The sequence below is a fragment of the Podarcis cretensis genome, assembly GCF_951804945.1.
Source record: "Podarcis cretensis genome assembly, chromosome: 5".
Lineage (NCBI taxonomy): Eukaryota > Metazoa > Chordata > Lepidosauria > Squamata > Lacertidae > Podarcis > Podarcis cretensis.
Window position 1 is genome coordinate 19,147,182 of NC_137174.1, and position 18,703 is coordinate 19,165,884.

The 18,703-nt window shown below is 45.6% G+C and overlaps 2 long non-coding RNA genes across 2 annotated transcripts in view; one reads left to right on the forward strand and one right to left on the reverse strand.

Moving 5' to 3' along the window:
* Positions 1–18,703, forward strand: part of LOC307216618 — a 50,145-nt gene that overhangs the window by 22,560 nt on the left and 8,882 nt on the right. The window lies entirely within an intron of this gene.
* On the reverse strand, positions 5,720–18,652 carry LOC307216609. Its single transcript, XR_013839214.1, has 3 exons — positions 17,932–18,652; positions 8,473–8,540; positions 5,720–7,160 (listed from the first exon to the last, which is right to left on the reverse strand). It is a non-coding gene; the product is annotated as an uncharacterized lncRNA (long non-coding RNA).

Below are 18,703 nucleotides of genomic sequence, written 5' to 3' on the forward strand. Positions count from 1 at the left end.
TTTCACTGCTCTCTATGGTTGCAGAAAGATAAATGCTGTATCAAATGCAAAGTTTGAAATTTTGTTCTATTTTTACTTTTATGACTTATTCAGTCATTGGTGTTGTTGTTTTTTAAAAAAATGCAAAGCAGCAATTTATCCCTGGAAATGGATAGGACTCAACAAAGGGGTGTGTGAGAGATGAATACAGGAGGTTATTCATTTATTTACAAGAAGGAGAAGGTTGAATTCCCACAAGTTAAATGCAGAGCCGCAGCATGGAGAGGACCTTTCTTGGGAAGCAGGACTGAGAAATTAAAAGCTCTTTCTGTACCAGATTGTCCTGGCACAAAAAAGAGCTTCTAAGCTCTCTGCCTTGCTTCCCAAGCAAGGTCTGGGGGGCTTTCATGAGATCTCACGGGAGTTTGAATGACCCCGCGAGATCTCGCGAGAGCATCCTAAGATTTTCAGAGCTGGCACACCAGTTCCCAAAGCCTAGATGTGCTCACATCATAGCTGTCAACTTACAGATTTGAAAATAAGGGACCAGCAGCCTCAAAAATAAGGGATCAGCAGCCAAAATAAGGGATTTTCCAGGCACAGGTATGTTCAACTTCTGAGCCCCTCCGAGCCAAAGGCAGAAAGCCCAGCCAGCAGCCAAATGAAGCCTCATCAATAAGGGACAGCAGCGGGACATGGCGCTGGGATAAGGGACTGTTCCAACAATTAAGGGACACAACTGTAGTGTATTTTTAAAGCAGACTTACAACCATATGGATTATAATAATTATTATTATTTAAGTAGAATTACCTTTATTTGGCTCGTGGCAATTTGTTTGAGCAGACAGTTCTGCCTTTGCAAATGATATGGGCATACTTTGTCCATCACTGTATTTTTCTATTTGTTGTGGACAGACTTCCAGTAATATGAACAAACTATACAAAATATGCACATGTGGATCATTCAGTAAAAGAGTCTAATCAAGATGTTTGTACGACATGGGGCTAGCCAGATTGGATGCCCTGCTTTTAAATTATTAGGCAACCGCAACAGTTTTGCAACTGCAAAAGAGTTCCTCTCATGGGGAAGAGGGCAGAATAAGACTTCTGTGGTTGGGATGTTATGGAACGTTCATATTTTGGGAGTTCTGCCCATAATGCACAGTAAATGTAAAGCCTGTCCATATTCTTTATTGCCGTGAATTATTTCTCATAAGGATAATATCCCAGTGGAACACAGTAAATGTCACATAAATATGAAGCTGTTTCACATTATGTATATAATTGTCAAATTGCACGCACGCATCCTGTACATTTCCAATACGTAAACATTTGATTAGAAAAAAGAAAATCCATAATGTTATGCAGTTTAGAGTGACATTTTTTTCTCCAGCACTTGTAACGTTTTACTTTTTGGCTGCATATTTTTAAAAATAAGCTTAGCTCTGTCATTTTTAGAGGCCTTTCTAGCGCCATGGTTTTTAGAAGCTTGTTTAGTGGCTGCCATGGCAACCGTTACCAACAGTTATGATTAGGAAAGATGATATCTTTGGAGATGATTTGGAGAAATTGTGAGGCATCAAAGACTCAGATGCATGGAGTCTCCAAATTCATGATTAGATTATCTGCTAAATCCAGGGGTAATCTTTCCAAGCCTGTCTCAGGAGACCAATATTTTGGTTTTATTAAAATGCCTACATCTGAGTTGCCTTCACTGCCAGTTTGCAAACATTTTTGTATACATACAATATTATTATATTATATTATATTATATTATATTATATTATATTATATTACTACTACAACTAATAATAATAATAATGTTACATATCAATTATTTGATGATGATGATTTATTGACTTTATATACCACTCTATACCCGGAAGTCTCAGAGCAGTTCACAGAACAAAAATCAAAATATAAAACCACAAAATATATAATCAAAATAAAAACAACAACCCACTAACCCCCCTCCCTCCCAAAACCCACATTTTATAAGGCCATAGGATGTCAATCAAATCAACCAAAGGCCTGGTTAAAAAGGAATGCTTTTGCCTGGCGCCTAAAAGTGTATAATGAAGGTGCCAGGTGAACTTCCATGGGGAGACCATTCCACAGATGGGGAGCCATTGCAGAGAAGGCCCATTCTCTTGTTGCCATCCTCTGGACCTCTCGAGGAGGAGGCACATGAAGAAGGGCCTCAGAAGTTGATCTGAGGATCCGGGTAGGTTCATATCGAAAGAGGCAGTCCTTGAGGTATTGCGGTCCTGAGCCACTTAAGGCTTTATAGGTTAAAACCAGCACTTTGAATTGGGCTCAGAAACTAAATGTCTGTGGGAGAGACAAATAGGGAGTGGGAAAATCAAATCCAGGAATGTATTTACATCTGTGCAAATATCTTTTTTAAGTCTCTCATTTTTTCATTATTATTTTTTAAGTATTCATCAGAGGACAACCTGAGCTTAGGATGGGAGATAAATTCATTTGATTGGCATTTTAATTTGAACCTGCCTAATCCTTCTTGATCCAAAACATGAATCAAAGTGCAGCTGATCTTCAAAATTCTCACTTCTCTGAATTTTGTGATGTAGTTCTCCATCCAAAAAAAGTACACAGAAATGTGTGTATTAATGGGAAGTGTGCACAAATCTCTGCATTGCTAAGCAGTTATGTAGGAAAATGCATCAAAAGGAAACTCAGAAGGGAGGGATTTGAGGAAGTCAACCAAGATGTTTAAAAGGTTGGATTTGTGAAGAATTAAGTTTGTTGTTATTTTTTCTGTTTATTGTTCCCCCTTTTTTCTGTCTTCTTTTTTCTTTTTCTTTTTCTGTTTTTGTGTATCATTTTGCTTTGTGGTTTGTGTTATCACTGTGGAAAATTTAATAAAATTTGTTTTTTTAAAAAAGAAAAATGCATCAAAGCAGGACAGCACCCAACTTGAACAGGGTCAGACATGGTTTAGAATTACGAGCCTCAGAAACAAACAGTTTGAGCATGCACAGCGTGCAAAACCTTTTTTCAAAAAATCATCTCAATCATCCTCATCCATTTTAAAAATGGTAGGAGTAAAAAAAGGAAAAGAAATAAATTGTTTTTCCAACCTGGACACAGATGGGTAGAAGCTCCTGGCCACAGAAATACTTTTGGACTGAGATTGGCTGAGTTCTCCAGAGACCTTATTGGCCAGAGAATGGGTGATTGACATAAATGTCTCCCTGAGCCTCTCTAAATTCACTTGTTCAACAATGGCTGCAATGGTTGCCAATTTGTTTTCAGGCACAATTCATAGAATCATACATAGAGTTGTAGAGTTGGAAGGGCCCCCAAGTCTAATTCCCTGAAATGCAGGAATCTTTTGCCCAAGGTGGGGCTCAAACCCACAACCCTGAGATTAAGACTTTCATGCTGCACTGACTGAGCTATCCAGCTATGCCTATTTGAAACATTGGTGACTATCTTTAAAATCCTATTTTGCTTGGATCCAGGATATTTGAAGGACCAGAATGCCTGCTCCATATTATGGAAGTCTTCTTCTGAATCCTGTGTATGTCAGACCCATAATTTATTGAGAGAAGGAAAGGCCCTCCTTGTGGAGGAACCCAGATCACAGTCCTATTGATACAGCCTAATACCAGTATTTCTACCCATGTTTACAAGACTGAAGCAAGCTTCAGTGCTCGCCGTGGGATTTACTCCCTTCTGCATAGGTTTGCAATCAAACACTTTATTCAGGAGAAATTCCCATCCAAATTAAAGCGTTTCAACCCCCAATCGAAAGCGTGAAATATTCAGAGCACTATTCATTAATTCCCACCAGGCCATTCAGATATATTAGGCTGCAATGATTCTTTTTTTCTTTCCTGTCAGAAAAGCAAAATCAGATGAGGAAAAATGTGGTTTAGTGTTACTTGCAAAAGATCCAGAATAATAGTTGAATCATGCCTGTTCTTGTCTTCTCTTGCACAATTGTTCCTTGCATATCAAGTGCATCTCTTCCTTCCTCCCCTTCCCCATACCATTTATTTCCAGGAACCTCTAATGAAGTACATCTTGAGTTTCCTTTTCATGGCTAATGAGGAGACAACAAGAATTTGACTAATACTAGTACAATTACTGAAGCAGTGAAGCGTGCATCCCTGATTAGATGTGATAATTTGCAAGGCTGGGCTCTTCACATTAAGTTTGCAAACAGTTTAAAAATCGCTTCCCCCTATTTATCCAGCTAATCTCTGTTAATGACTCCCAACCCCAAAAAGGAAAGAGAAAATGTCTTTAAAATCCTATATTTCATTCAGGAAACTTGCAAATGGAGCAGAAGTGGAACTTGTGGGAAATCTGTTTCTGAGGATTTTCCAGGGAAGGGACACAGCTGGCTTTTCACCAGGCTTCAATATTCATAACCGCTTGAAAACAACAGACATGCTCCCAGACACAAGCACATGGGTGTGCACAAATGCTCTTACGTTAATCTACTTCTGGTTGTAAAAATTACTTTATTAAATGGATATTGAGATTGAATGCCCCCACCTACAACATCTCTGTGTAAAATCAGATGTACCTGACATTGACTCCAGTTCAATGTAAAAAATATATATGAAAGGATTATTGTCTGTAGAACAGGAGTTCAATTTTGTGAGGTGTCAGCTGGGATCTGTGAAGATCCTTGATGATAATTCTATGGGGTCTCTCAATCTCCTAGTCTTTAACTAACAGGGATGCAGTGGTGCTGTGGTCTAAAGCACCGAGCCTCTTGGACTTCCCAATCATAAGGTCAGCAGTTTGAATCTGCACAATGGAGTGAGTTCCCATTACTCTGTCCCAGCTTCTGCCAAAGCGTGTTCTCCTTCATAGAGAGCACGTGTTGCGGTGGGGTCTGCTGAGCCACCCCTCTGTTACCAGGCAGGGTCTCTAAAGATGGCCTGGGGCAGTGATTGGGTTGCTGGGGTAAAAGTTATGTTGCAATTTTGGTGGGAGGGGTAAAATGTTTAAATACTCTGCACGCAGCCTGGAGCTTTCTCTTTGCTGCGTGCAACGGATCACCCGCCCACCGGCCCTTGAGTAAGGGGTTGTTGCATTGACCTTGCTATGCCTGTCATGGGGTCGTCTGCCGTTGGGGCAGGGGCCTAGTAGGAATTTTGTCCATCTGGCTGATTGGCTGGGCCATTTGGTTTTTGCCTACTGCGTAGCAAATCGTCACAACTTGTAAGGTTGCGGTTAGGCATTGGTTATAAATTGGTGGAGGAGGGGTTAGGATAGGCTGGGCCTGCCCCTCCATGGTTGCTGCGGAAAGGGAATTCCGTTAAAGGAATCCTGGGGCTTGCCATCTTTTCGTCCAATCCCTGGAATGGGACTAGGGCCGGCAAGCCTTCGGGGAGCAGGCGGGTGAGAACTGAGGGTCTGTGACTCAGCTCCAATTCTCCCCGACTTGTTTTCCCGCACTGTCTTTCGGTGGTGCCCAGAAGTCAGTTCTGTCCCCAGGCGGGGGGACAGATAGTCTTAACCAATGCCTAAACAACCACTCACGGTTTTGTATTTAAATAAAGTTGTGGCCAAAATTATGACAAAAACCTTAAACAAAAATTAAGTGTGCGTTGTGAGTTATTTGGGGGGTGGCTTGGGGACCTTGACACGCAACCTAGCAGGTTGAAAGCATACCAGCACGAGTAGATAAATATTATTATTATTTATTGAATTTATATACCGCCCTATACCTGGGGGTACTGCTGTCGCAGGATAGTAAACAGTGTTTCTGTGCACTCTAGCTTCTGTCACGGTGTCCTGTTGCACCAGAAGCAGTTTAGTCCTGCTGGCCACATGACCCAGAAAGCTGTCTGTGGACGAACACTGGCTCCCTTGGCCTGAAAGTGGAAATGAGCGCCACACCCCATAGTTGAATTTGACTGGACTTAACCATCCAGGGGTCTTTTCCTTTTTATCTAGTCTTTAACTCACATATTTTTTTTCCTTCCAGCTGGCTGGGGAAACTAACACTGAATGGTTAACACCTTATCTTAATTTCTGCATAAAGTGCTTATTGTGTCAATAAATGAGAATTTTTATCGTATCGAAGACATTTAGACCCTCAGTACTGCAGGTATGCAGTGTTTCACTCCTTCCATTCATGTCTCACTCATCCTGCTGCCCTCTTAGTAATACCTTCATTTAAAAAGCAGGGGACATGTGACTTTCAAATACCATTGAACAACCTGCCTCTTTTTGTAGAAAAATACATGGTGTGTGAAGTGGCATAGGTTGGGGAGAAAGTTGTGCATATTTTAATATTCAGTTGATGTCAAAATACAGCGGGGGGGGGGAATCTTCTTTATTGACATTGAAGCCAACATTTATTGAAGAAGAAGAAGAAAAAGAAGAGTTTGGATTTGATATCCCACTTTATCACTACCCTAAGGAGTCTCAAAGCAGCTAACATTCTCCTTTCCCTTCCTCCTCCACAACAAACACTCTGTGAGGTGAGTGGGGCTGAGAGACTTCAGAGAAGTGTGACTAGCCCAAGGTCACCCAGCAGCTGCATGTGGAGGAGCGGAGACGCGAACCCGGTTCCCCAGATTACGAGACTACCGCTCTTAACCACTATACCACACTGGCTCTCTATTGACCACTTGCTTTGATCTCCTGCAAAAGAAAACCCAAAAACATTTTTTTAAATCTTAATATATTGCCTGCATAGAAAACAAGGTGCATATTTGACAGGCAAGTGTGATACTGTTGCTCCCCACCTCCCCCTCAGTCTGTCTGCATCTTCATGAGACAGGAGATTTTCTTTTCTTTTCCATGACAACTTTGCAAGACTGACAGATACCATTTTCAGATCTTACTTGCTTTTCTTCAGAGGCAACGTGTATGCTTTCAACAGTCACTCAGATCTGAAACAGGTAATTCACCCTCGTACCTGCCAGAGAGGCATTTGAAGCCTCAAGCAATGATTTGTGTCAGATTTCAAACACTAAAGCAGGATCAGATCTTGATGGTTGTGACTTGGGACATGATCTTACCAACACGTCTGGGTGCGTGGGCATATCGGGGCTTCTCTAAACCGCTTGGCTACAATAACCACTTTTGCTGCCTCCCTTTCTGTTAACTGACCTTGCTCCTCTGTCGTAGCAGCAACCTGACGGGTCAGCATTTAGCTGAGCAAAGACTCCACTGGCATGGAAATAAAGCTGAAGAGAAAATATAATTTGTGTAATTTCTTCATTGCAGGATGCCATTGAGAGTACGGACACTGGGGCCAGAATATGTTGACTGTGGCAATCATAGCAACAGCCAGTGCTATTTTTCTAAAAAAAAGAGGTGCTGGAACTCACCATGAACACCTCCCTTGTTGTCTTAGAATGGCAATGGTGCCCACCTGAGAGGTGCCAGAACTGAGTTCTGGCTGGGGGAAAAGCCCTGGCAAGCTTCCAACCACAATCACTCGGTTCCCTTCAGGTACTGGTCCCAGGGCCAGTTTCTGAGGGAAACAGGGTGGGTCACGGAAGCAGGCCGTGTGGTGGCGCAGCGGCCCTCACGTCATCTCCTGGCAGTGGAGTTGTTGCTGCTTCTTCAGGGAGTTAGGGGACTGCACCTCAACACCCACCCTTCTCAATTAGCAAAGAATTACATCTGTTCCCTAAAAGTCGATAGGTAGATCACTGGGGAAGCTGAGCTATAGGAGAGATCTCGAGGGGAAAATCCTATCATTGCTGCCGGGACAGGAAAAACTAGGAAGACGAGACGCATGAGCCACATCAACGGAATGGAATCCTAGCATTGCTGCTCGGTGTGAGATGTGCAAGGAAGAGATGTAAACAGAAGAAAGGAAAAATTGGTATGGGGTGATCCTTGTTTCAAGCATGAGTTTGACACTCTTCCTCTCAGCTGTGCAGGGCAAGGAAGGCACTTCTGCAATCCTTCCTTTAGAAGAAGAAGAAGAGTTTGGATTTGATATCTCGCCTTATCACTACCCGAAGGAGTCTCAAAGTGACTAACATTCTCCTTTCCCTTCCTTCCCCACAACAAACACTCTGTGAGGTGAGTGGGGCTGAGAGACTTCAAAGAAGTGCGACTAGCCCAAGGCCACCCAGCAGCTGCATGTGGAGGAGCGGAGACGCGAACCCAGTTCCCCAGATTACGAGGCTACCACTCTTAACCACTACACCACATTGTAGTGAATCTGTGGTCCTCCAAATATTGATGGACTACATCTCCCATTTTCCCTCGCCATTTGCAATATTGGCTGAGGCAAATCAACATCTGTTTGTTCTCCCTGACATGGTCTTCTTCGAGTTTCTAAGAAGAAGGGGGGAAAGCCAGACTGCTTTCCACTCGGTTAATGTGTAGCCTTACTTTAAATAACACTGTAATAACCAAGCCACAAAGGGGAGGGGAGGCATGGTATTTGCCCCACAAAATCACGACTCCCTGGCCCCAGCCCTCTTATGTACCCATTTATGTCTATGATCTACGCAGCCCACCTAGTAGAAAGAGGTCTACTGGCCTGAGCTGTTAAGCACTTTGAAGTGCCAGCGCGAAATGGCATCCTCAACCGGTTACTTTGCCCGCTGTAAGGAAGAGAGGAAAACACTTGACGGTTACCTAGCAACTGCCAAACACCCTCCCAACCTGGAACAGCAAGGCAGCCAGTTGCCAGTGCCATGCAGATTGCAGGATGCTGTCTGGCTCATTGCCCGCCAGTGTATAAGGAGTGCTGTTCTGCTCACACGGTGCTCCCTGCAGGCCTTGCCCCCATGAACACAATGGCAAGGCCAGCTTCTTTCAAACGTTCTATAAGGGCTAAGTGTGCACAAGTCAGGGATTTTGCAAATTTGTGGTGGCAGGCTCTTCCTCAAATCCACACGCACTCGTGGGAACATCTGTCTGCTCCATGCCGCCATTTTAATGCCTCACCCAAACCGCCCCACCACCATGTGTATTCCGTGAACTCAAATATAGAGTCTGAAAGGGGATTTCCCCTCAGGCAGAAGATCTCGAGGTGCAGCAAAGCACTCTGGGACAAAGCAGCAACCATTAGAAAATGCAGTTACCGTGGCAAGGCTCAAGAAGTAACATTACAGATGCCCTTTCCACAAAATCAAAAACTGTGAGGGGTGTGCGTATAGAGGGAGAGCAGGATTGCATGTACTGTATAATCAGCTCTGTGCATCCAACAGAAGCTTCCCTTCCAGGGCTAAAAGAACCCTCCCCCTTTAATGAGGAGGCCGTTTTTATTGGCGCCAAGGAAGGAAAAGGGCTAAAAACTCACACAACGCAGTCCTGATACAGGAGTAATGACTGCTCCTCACATTAAACGGGGGGCGCCCTTTGCGTGGACACGGGCAGCCCCTGGACCATGTGTGGCTCCATCAGCACAGGCTTGGCTTCGCCTTCCCCAGGTGGGATACCTGGAGGTCTCCACCTACCTCAGTCATTTGTCCAATCCCACCTGGGGAAGCATTGCCAAGGTGACCAGGCTAGGTAGGGGAGGGACTACCTGCCCACACAATAGAGGGAGGATCTTACCTGGGAATCTTCAGTTGGCTCCAGAGCTTCTCCCACCCTACCCACCCTCAGTTAAGATTTATTTTGCAGGTTAACCTTTTCTTCACAGGTATGCGAGCGCTGCTACGTCAAGGTCACTGTTGAAGGGCCGGAAAGGAATTCCCCTGCATTGGCAGGTTTTGCCTTTCCCGTAGCAAAATGTCACAACTTTGGCGGTATCAGGCCTTGGGCGGAATCCTTTAGTCTATTTTCCTGTATTGGGGGGGCATGCAGCGGTGACCCACACCCCCTTCCTCTTTGTGGCGGTGATACCAGGGTTCCCTGTTAAAGGGGTTTGTGAGGGGAGGCTTTGACCGTACGCCGAGAGGTCGTCATTGCCCTCCCCTGCAACGGCAGCGTAACGGGGGTGGCTATCTCTGCTTGAACATATGTTCTCCAGAGCCGGCCCATCCCCCAAACACATTGGATAACCCTGATGTTCCCCAGATCCCCGGCTGGGGACTGGGAGGGATAAACGCCCAATGCCTGAGCCAAGGTCTACCCACATCTGAAATATAATAAAGTTGTGGCCAATTTAATCCCATAGCACGTTGTCTTGTTATTCGACATGAGGGGGGGCCGCCCAGGGTTTGGGGGACTCCGCCTGTCCACGCAAACATTAATATGTTAAAAAGACCCAACCCAGAACAGAACTTCAAGTGATGTAGTTAGCATTGTGTCTAGTGAGGGGGCCAATGAGAGGTGATCATGCCACATGGGTCCTCCCCACAGCGGCAGATTTAGGGCAATGCAGACAGTTGTCTCGCACAGGGCACTGAGCCAAGGGGCTGCAAAATTGAGAAGATCCATCGTTGAGAAGATCCGTTTGGGGGCACCAAATTTTGACCTTGATGAGTGCACCATATGACCAAAGATTACCAAAGTCTTCCCTGCCCCCCATTTTTATAGCACAGAACAGCATTTGCATTGAATACGGTGGTTTCATTTTTCAAGGCATGCTTCAGCTATTCTCGTGGTGGGCTATTGCATCTTAGCACACACTTTGGGAATCCTCGATCTAAATTCTGTGTTCCTCTGCGTATTTTCCTTAGAAGACGTTCTGATCAACAGAAAAGGGACTGGCTGTCGTTTAAGCCTGTTTGGAATCCCTGCATCAGGCACCAGCTTTTGTTTATAAAATAGGCGCAAGATTCAGTAAGAACATTTGTGTCAACCATAGATAATTGCATTTGGCACATGGAAGAAGCCAGACAGTATACACTGGTGATGATATGCAATTATAGGGGATGGAATTCTTTGTGCATCTGGCGAGGAAGTTTTCTAATGTGCAGAAATTTTGACGGAGGTTGTTTAACTGAAGGCTGTTTGCAATCCAATGTGACATTCACATCAGTATGTATTCCTACTGGAGTACATAAATATGCACTCCAACAAGAACACATACAGATGTGAGTAAAGGGACTGAACATTTGGAATGTTCCCTTGATTTTTCTAGGAATAGTGGCTGTTGTCTATCAGGCTTTGTTTACTTTGCCAACGGCTTGTCATGAGTTCTCACAAAGCGTGTTCTCCTTCAGGGAGAGCACGTGTTGCGGTGGGGTCTACTGAGCCACCCCTTTGTTGCTGGGTAAGTTCTCCAAGATGGCCGGGGGGCATTGATTGGATTGCCAAGTTGCTGGGGCAAAAGTTATGTTGCAATTTTGGTGGGAGGGGTAAAAGGTTTAAATACTCTGCACACAGCCTTGTACTTTCTCTTTTGCTGCGTGCAACGGATCACCTGGAGCACTTGGACCGTCTGGAGGACAGTGGAGTGATCTTCTCATTGTCTGGTTACATTTCTTTATTTTCCCCTTCTTTTTAATCTTCTCTAGTCCCTTAATTAATTTAATTCCCCTTTTTTCCCCTGTTTGATTTCTCACCCCACCCCTTACCCTGCCCTGTGGGAAGATTCTCCCTGTACCTGTGAGCGCTGCCTGGGCATAAGCCTCCTGGGCTTGCCTTTACCAGTAGGGAGAGAGCCCCCATTAGGGGCTTTCTTTTGCAAAAAGGTTTTCCCCATTTTCGCCTGTTTAATTGTGGGGCTAGTCAGGGCTGTTCCCAGCTTGCCTGGAATCACTTTCATTTATAGTATCCCCATAGGTTGGCTTTATTTTGGGTGATTGCTGTGCTGTTGGCCAAATTTTAATCTAGCCTTTGGCTGGAGCACTATTTTGAGTTCCTTTATTTAATATTGCAATGAGACAAAAAAGGCAGAGAGCAGACGCAGGGAGGCTTTCACGGCCTGCTCGGCCTGCACATATCATTCAAGCCTAAGCCTGCTACAGTTAGCAGTACAATACATTCCCAGCTTACCTGGGATCACTTTCGTTTATAGTATCCTCATAGGTTGGCTTTATTTTGGGTGGGTGCAGTGCTGTTGGCTGAATTTTAATCTAGCCTTGGGCGGGAGCACTATATTGAGTTCCTTTAATATTGCAATGAGACTATAAAAGGCAGTGAGCTGAAGCTGGGAGGCCTGCTCGGCCTGCACATATTTTTCAAGCCTAAGCCTGCTCCAGTTAGCAGTACAGTAAATTGTTAAGTTTCTGTGACATGTGACTCATTCTCTCTATTAAGAATGTATCTGTTTGTTTGCAGGCTCACTTGTTGCTAATGTATATCTTAGGCAGACAGAGTGGAGCCAGAGGCTCTCTGTGCCTCCAATGAGCACTCTTTGTATGCTCTTTAACTATGCTGATTCTGAACAAGTTTATTTTCTTCAAGTTTGTTTTCCCCTGATAGTGGCGACTGCCATTTTTGAAACAAGCCATTGTGGCTCAGTGGCTAGAGTACAGGACTAGGACCTGGGAGACAGGCTTCATATCCCCCACTTAGCCATTGTTATAACAAAGCAAAACAAGCTGCTCCTTTTGGACTAATTTGTTGCTGAGTAGTTTGGCCCATTTGTGATATTGCTCCGAAAAAGAACTTTGGGTTTCTTGAGAGCGTGCTTCTCTCTAAAGGGCAAGCAGGGGTACCTGGACAGGTGGTGGGCTGCCTCAAGTTTGTTATCTCATTGGAAACATTTATGTCTGGCCTAGCTTGGCCTGCTTGGCCCTAGAATTTGATGGCCTCTGGCAGCATTTCTGGCCTGAATAGCATCCCCATGTGGTGCACAAAGCATTGGTTTCACCTGTTCCTCACATTGGTTAGGTTTTTTCCTTTTGCAGGGCCTTTGCAGATGCCTCCAGAGCTTGCCTCTCCTGCAGAGGATGACTTGCTGATGCCCCAGATGCCTTCTTCCAGAAGGAAGGTCTTCAGAGGCAGGAAAAAGCGGAGCAGGGATGATGCTTACACCTCCTTGCAGGTAAATCACCACTGGGCTCTGATGATGACTCAGACATCACCTTGGACCTCTCCAGGGGTCAGGGTGAGGCTGTTCCAGGTCTTTAGGGATCATCCTGGATAGCTCAGCTGGTCAGCGTATGGTGCCGGTAATGCCTAGGTTGCAGGATTGGTCCCTGTATGGGACAGCTGCATGCTCCCTCATCACTCTACCCGGACACTGAGGTCCAGCGCCGAGGGCCTTTCTGGTGGTTCCCTCACTGTGAGAAGCCAAGTTACAGGGAACCAGTTGGAGGGCCTTCTCGGAAGTGACACCTGCCCTGTGGTACACCCTCCCACCAGATGTCTACTACCAGACTTTTAGAAGACATCTAAAATAGCCCTGTTTAGGGAAGCTTTTACTATTCCTTCCAACCCCACTATTCTATAAGTGGTAATTCACTATGATGGGAATGTTAGACGCAGGGCTGCCATCATCCCCTTAGCTCGCTAGGATCACAGGGACGGGGACATGTGGACCACTTGTGCAGCTCCACATTTCAAATGGAAATTCCCTGAGCAATAGAACCGGAAGCTGGTATGCAGGAAGCTGGCCCGGTGGCAGCTTTGTTGGGACTTCTTTAGGGTTTCTGGCCAGTGTTGGCCCTGTAAATTTACACATCATGGTGGCAACACAAGGCAGGGCATCTTGCCCAAGCGGGGGCTGGCAAGCAATAACTCAATACCTCTTGCCCATATTTCCGTAAAAATATTGCCCTTGAAAGTCTGGCTAAAAGGTTATCTAGATGGGTCAGTAGCTTTGTGCTTGTGGGAAGGGTTTTCCCAAGGTTTGGGATTCCTCTGGCTTTTCAGCCAGTGGCTCAGAATACAGCAACTCAAAAGCCAGTTAGAGAGCTACCTGTGGTAGCCAGAAAGAAGGTTAGGAAGCAGCTTGCATTGGGACGTATGGTGGGATCCCCTTGATTCTCCTTCTAGTCCCGATTTTCATTTATCCCCATTGGGGATCGTCCCAAAGAAAGCCCCATATAATTCCATCTGATCCATATTTATCGCATCCCAAGGGCACCTCAGTGAATGATGCTCTGTCTCCGGAATGGTTCCGTGAAATATGCATCTTTGGATCAGGCAGTTGAGCTTACCAACAAATTGGAGGAGGTGCCTTGTTGGCATTATGCAATATTGAATCGGCTGTTAGGCTACTGCCGGTTCACCCTCAAGATTTTAAGTAGTTAGGCTTTAATTGGATGGTCCTTATATTGATAAGGCGATGCCAGTGGGTTGCTCAATAGGCTGTGCAGCACTTGAGTCCTTTAGTGCCTTTCTGGATTGTACATTGCGAGTCAAGACTCGTTTAACTGGGGGTATCGTTATGTGGATTGTTTTACTGGCTGGTTCATGTGACACCAGCCTCTGCTTAGCTTACTAGATGCCCCCTTTATTCCCTGAGGAGCTGGGTGTTCTGTTGGCAATGGAGGACAGTGGGTCCTACTGCCCCTTTTAATGTATTTGGGGGCTAGCTGGATACCGTTGCTCAAACTTCTGCTTGCCTGTGGAAAAGCTGTTTGCCTTGAAGGATGTTATTCTCGTAATGCTTCCTCTGAAGCAAGTGTTGCTTTGTCAGATCCTATCATTCCTAGGTCAGTTAAATTTTGCATGCAGGGTGGTTGCTCCAGGCTGCCCCTTCCATTCCTGCTTGGCCAGGTGGTCTCATGGCCCGGGGTTCCTTCATCATCATGTACAGTGGCCTTGAGCCTGGCAGGGCAAGGCAATCACATGTAACCTAACTTTTCGCGAGTTTTCCCCATTGTAGTGTCAGCGCACATCTGGACTGAGGAGTTTAGAGACCGTCGGGTATGTCTTGGTCTGATAACCAGGCAGTGTGAGAGTCCTGGCAAAACAGTCCTCATGCTCTGGCAGAGTCTTCGCACTGCTTAAGGTTTAATATTGTGTTTCTGCTCGCTTTATTTCGTGATCATCTAATGTTTTTGCGGTTGCTCTATCCCGTTTTTTCAGTTGGAGAGCTTCAGATCCTGGGCTCTGGACACCCAGCTATAGCCGGATTTTTCTGGAGCTCCTGTGGCACTTGGCAACAATTAATAATTATGAGGAGTAGTAGCTTACGTTTCCCCATTCGCTTTCAGGTCTTATGAGAAGGCCTGGACTGATTTCTTAAAATTTAGCTGGCAGTCCTCGGCCATTCAGAGGAACCTGCCCCCATCCTCTGAGCAGGACCTGCAGTAATTCGCCCACCTGCTGCAGATCGGATGCAGTGTTAAAACTATCAGACTTCAGTCCGCTGCAATGTCTGCTAGAGTAAAGCTTTAATTTTTCAGAGACCCTTCAAAAAGTGTGTCGTGCGCAGGGTCTCGGAAGGTTGGAATAAGCTCCAACCTTCACAGGATAGCAGGCAGGAAGCCGCTCAATCTTTGACCTATGCAGTATCCGCAACAAGTTAAGACTTGTCGGCTGGTTCAAGATCAAGACGAGACTTATTTCAGTATTCCATTGTAATTTTGGTGTACTGAGGGTTGGGGAAATTGTGTTGGAGCCAGCACGGGGCTGAAAGTTTGGAGGCTTATTGCCTCAGGACTTTTCCTTATCTGCTTTGGAGCTTGTCATAAGTGTCTGGAGCTCTGAGTCAGACCTAGTGAGCAGGGTTGCCACCATCAGGCTTCCAGTCTCAGGTGAGGTGGGCCCTTGCCCTGTTTTTGGATACCGGAAATATTTGGCTTTTCATTCCCCTGGGGGCTGGCTCGATCCTAGTGCACAGAAATGGGTTCCAGTTCGACGGGCATCTAATTGCTCACGTCGTGCGCCAGTTATTGCAGCCTGTGGCTTGCCTACCGCTGAACACGCCTCATTCCTTCCAAATAGGTGCTGCTGCAAAGGCTGCGCACTGGGGCCTGTTAGTAGACAGGATTGTGAATACGGGTCATTGGAAGTATGATGCTGACAAAGGTTATCTCAGGAAGCATCGCCAATGATGCCTGTCTGTTATTCCTTTTATTTTTCCCCTCATAGGAGCAGCTGTGCGCATTTGGATTGTCGGCCACAGCATCATGCACTGAGCTGGCAAGCACCCTGACGAGTCTGGACTGGGGGCGCCATCTTGGCCTTCCTGCCCATGTTTCTAGCTCCAGTCCGCATTTGGATTGTGGGGCACAGCATCGTTTACTGGGCTGGCATCAGAGCGAGGCAGTCTGGAAGGGGACCGGATCTTGGCTTCCCACAGCACGTACAGGTGTAGTGGATATCCAGACGGGGAATGCGGTGGAGTGAATTCATCCCACTAATTAAGCGGAGGGTGCTTTCACATGGTCCCCCTTTGGCGATTGTAGTGCAGTTGGGGAAGAATGATATGGCAAAGGTTGATTGCTCCACTTTGCGCTCCACGATTCAAAGAGACTTGGGGGAGTTGGTGACCTTAATACCTACCGTTAAAATATTTTGGTCACAATTGCTGCAAAGGAGCAATTGGCAGGGCATTTCTCAACCCAAGGCTGCTGAAAGGGCCAGGAAGCGCATTAATTCCGCAGTGAGCAAGAGGGTAACGGAATTGGGTGGTTTGGTGATTTACCACCAGGATATTACCTTCAAGGCTCTGGCCCTTTACCGCAATGATGGGGTACATCTTTCCGAGCTGGGGAATGATGTCTGGTTGGATGCGGTAATTGAAGGGTTGAAGAATGGGTTGGGATTGTGAGTGGTTGGCGGCGAGCGTAAAGGGCTCGATTGGCGGTTAGGCATTGGTTATAAATCTGGTGGAGGAGGGGTTAGGATAGGCTGGGCCTACCCCTCCATGGAGGGGTTCAGGATAGGCTGGGCCTGCCCCTCCATGGTTGCTGCGGAAAGGGAATTCCGTTAAAGGAATCCTGGGGCTTGCCATCTTTTCGTCCAATCCCTGGAATGGGACTAGGGCCGGCAAGCCTTCGGGGAGCAGGCGGGTGAGAGTTGAGGGTCTGTGTCTCAGCTCCAATTCTTTCCCGACTTGCTTTCCCCCGCACTGTCTTTTGGTGGTGCCCGGAAGTCAGTTCTGTCCCCAGGCGGGGGGACAGATAGTCTTAACCAATGCCTAAACAACCACTCACAGTTTGTATTTTAATAAAGTTGTGGCCAAAATCATGCCAAAAATCTTAAACAAAAATTACGTGTCCGTTGTGAGTTATTTTGGGGGGTGGATTGGGGACCTCAACACGCAACAAAGGTTTTAGTTATAACCAGACCCAATAAATTGCACCAATGGTGTAATGATTTATGCAAGAGCTGTGGGTTTATCCTGCTTTCTTCAATGCCTTACCCACTAGCTTTTCTTGTACCTCTCTGTACCCGTCAGAATGACCTTCATTTTTTCAAAATCTGGATCAAGTTATAAAACCTACCCAACTCCACAATCTGAAGTAGGTGTTAAGGAAAAGATACAATCATCAGAAACAAAGTCATCAGAAAGCTCCTAAGATTAGATAAACAAATTATACATTGGCCATTGATTAGGGTTGCCATACATCCAGAATTTCCCAGACATGTTCGGTATTCAAATGATTAAATTAACACCCGGGGGGGATTTTAAAAAATTAGCAAAATGTTTAGGTTTTTGCCAACAATTTTTGTGTTTAGGTATCACTCTTTGCCTCTTGTGGGTGAATTCCGAAAAGCTCAACAACTTTTGTGTCCGGATTTTTACTTCTTGAATTATGGCAACCCTACCATTGATAGTGAGGGACGCAGGTGGCACTGTGGGTTAAACCACAGAGCCTAGGACTTGCTGATCAGTAGGTCAGCGGTTCGAATCCCCGCGATGGGGTGAGCTCCCATTGCTCGGTCCCTGCTGCTGCCAACCTAGCAGTTTGAAAACACATCAAAGTGCAAGTAGATAAATAGGTACTGCTCTGGCGGGAAGGTAAACGGTGTTTCTGTGTGCTGCTCTGGTTCGCCAGAAGCGGCTTAGTCATGCTGGCCACATGACCCGGAAGCTGTATGCCGGCTCCCTCGGCCAATAAAGTGAGATGAGCGCCGCAACCCCAGAGTCGGCCACGACTGGACCTAAGGGTCAGGGGTCCCTTTACATTTACCTTACCATTGATAGCAAAGATCAAGATTCATAAATGTAAAAGAGAATGACTTGCCAGATACCTTTAAGGGTTCCAATGCAAAAACAATGTCAAAAAAACAGGCAATGTGACTGGAGTCATTCAACCCATCCATGTCTTGTCTTGTGAGAACCATCTTGCTTCTGGATTCTATACCTTCCTGGAACTTTACACCAGGCCACTGAGAGCCACTGCTACAGGCAATATAGTTGCCATTTCCTGGCTCCAAGACCTGTGGGTGTGACATCATTCTGATGCAAGAATGCAATTCCCCATGGAAACAAAGCATTCGTGCTTACAATTGGTTCCATGGTCTGGGAGTAGGCAGACATCCATTGCCTGACATTGAAACCAGAACATTCAGAATTATTTAGGCAGCTTGGCACAATAATATTCAAAAAAAGTTTCATCAGTTTGTCCCAGCTCTTGAACCAATATAGATGCTGTCTGAGAGTTGAAAACAAACAGATAAAGAAAACCAGCTGTATATTGAACATGGTGATAAACTAGAGGTTCTTCTGTCAACTGGCTTACACCAATAAAATTTCGGCCTAGAGATTATTCATGTTCGCTTGGGGAAGATAATCCAGTCCAATGCCTTTGTTTATTATGGGTCTGCCTTGAGGTGGGAAATCCCCATTCACTGGTGACTGAAAAGAGAGTGTTATTCAAGCCATGGAAAAAGTCAGTGGGTGTGCCGCCCATCTGTAAAAAAGCCCAGTTCCAGCTATGTTGCTTGTTTAATGGAGATCCTTAAAATTAATAGCAGGGTAAGCCCATTTGACAAGGCACTAACTAGTTGTTCTTAAAACATT